This window comes from Lactuca saligna, chromosome 5 (assembly GCF_052625555.1).
Source record: "Lactuca saligna cultivar CGN05327 chromosome 5, ASM5262555v1, whole genome shotgun sequence".
NCBI classification, from domain to species: Eukaryota; Viridiplantae; Streptophyta; class Magnoliopsida; order Asterales; family Asteraceae; genus Lactuca; species Lactuca saligna.
In genome coordinates this window covers 235709043-235711186 of record NC_136421.1, presented here as the reverse complement: position 1 = coordinate 235711186, position 2144 = coordinate 235709043, and the positions used below count along the sequence as shown (strand labels likewise).

The window sequence follows — 2144 nt, the reverse complement described above, 5'->3', positions numbered from 1 at the left end:
ATTTAATCCAAATATAAATAAATATAATATATTTAAAAAGATTTGATTAACTCAAAAAAAAAAAAAAAAATTAAAACTACATAATAAAAATAATGTAAATTATATCTACTCATGGTTGTCATGGGTTATCAATTGTTATATATTTCCATCTGGGTAACTTAATAAATGAATCATTTTGTATATATATGACACTTCACAAACAATTTACATAAAAAATGAATTTCCTTTTATAAATATCTGATTATACATCTTTTATTTTGGTAACCATTAAAAACATTTTAAAGGAAATTATATTTGGATTACATTTAAATTCTTTGAAAATCAGTAAACATTCAACAATCAATTTGAATCCATATATAAATAGTTTCAAGAAAACTATAATAATAAATTTGCTTTTATATATATATCCATTTATACATGGTTTATTTGGGATAATGACTTAGGAGGGTAATAAGGTTTTCAGTTTGTCCGTATTAGGTCACTAAGGTTTTTTTTTTGTGCGTATTAGACCAATATGGTTGTTATTACCATTTAGAAATAGTCCTTTTACCGGTTTTAACGGGTAAAAATGACTATTTCTAAACGGTAATAACAACCATATTGGTCTAATACGCACAAAAAAAAAAAACCTTAGTGACCTAATACGGACAAACTGGAAACCTTATTACCCTCCTAAGTCATTAACCCTAATTTTAAAGACATTGATAATATATGATCATCAACAGTAAACTACTTCGTTTAGAACTCGCTTCGTCCCATATAACCTGCTACTCATCTATATGGCGAAGCTCTTCATCTATAGTCGTCCATTTGGGGACATCCGATAAAATTGGAACGATACAGAGAAGATTAGCATGGCCCCTGCGCAAGGATGACACATACAAATCGAGAAATGGTCCAAATTTTTTTTTTAACCCTTCGTCGTCTTCTCTGGAACCCTAATTCCCTTTTCAAATGCTAATAGAGTTCCATTGCAATTCTTACGTTTTAGTAGTTCATCTACTGAAGTCATGAATCAGACAACATGTGGATTCTATGGTCAGATTGATCTTCTTGTTGATGTCTTCAACCATTTGTGGCAAGTAAGGGTGATCTTTCTTTCTATAAAGTCTCCTTTAAGTTTTTTACTTTTCCTGTCATTAAGTTTCATGCTTTATAAACTTTCGATTATGTGTTCTATATAGTATGTATGTATTTGTTTATGTGTTGATTTTTTTATTCATATTGCAACTTTAGTTTCTTAGTTTATGTTGTGGTTTTGCTTTTTATAAAATAAATGATAATAGACGTCCTCTACAAGTCCCTGTTGGTTTTACATTTCCATTCGTTATTAAATGTAGACATTGATGGAATGTATCAAAGTGAGATTTTGTTTTTGTACATATGGATGTGTTCATGTAAACATTTAAATGACAAAAAAGAAGTTATTGATAAAATGTTGCAAATTTATGTAATGAAGATCATCAATCATATGAGTTTTTGGACTTAGAAGTTCTGGAAGGGTTGTAAGATAAGTTTAAACGGAAGCAACTATTTTCAGTCAAATAAATCAGTCACATTGATTAGTAAGCATGTTTTCTAAATAATTAGGGTTAATGACTTAAGAGGGTAATAAAGTTTCCAGTTTATCCGTATTAGGTCACTAAGGTTTTTTTTTGTGCGTATTAGACCAATATGGTTGTTATTACCGTTTAAAAATAGTCCTTTTACCGGTAAAAGGACTATTTTTAAACGGTAATAACAACCATATTGGTCTAATACGCACAAAAATAACCTTAGTGACCTAATACGGATAAGCTGGAAACCTTATTACCCTCCTAAGTCATTATCCCTGGTTTATTTTGATAACCATTAAAAACATTTTAAATATATTTATATTTTGAATACATATTAATTAATTCAGAATCGAATATTCATTATTATCTCCATCAAATCTTTTAATAACAATCTCTATAAATATTTCTAATCAATGCGTTATTCAATTTAAATGTCATATTTTCTTAGACAATTTACATGTCCCATTTTTTAGTGATCCTTTACACAAATTTAAGAAAAAAGGTCAACCTTCCGATCAGTTTTATTCGTCAAAATCAGTGTATTTTCTTCTTCATTAAAGCCTTTTAATCTGTTTGTATGTGTGTATC

General features: G+C 28.4%; 1 non-coding gene across 1 annotated transcript; it reads left to right on the top strand.

The window, feature by feature from the left end:
- The first annotated feature begins 804 nt into the window (after positions 1-804).
- LOC144999420 (U6 spliceosomal RNA) lies at positions 805-907 on the top strand. Its single transcript, XR_013660889.1, has one exon. It is a non-coding gene; the product is annotated as a U6 spliceosomal RNA (small nuclear RNA).
- Positions 908-2144: the final 1237 nt, after the last annotated feature.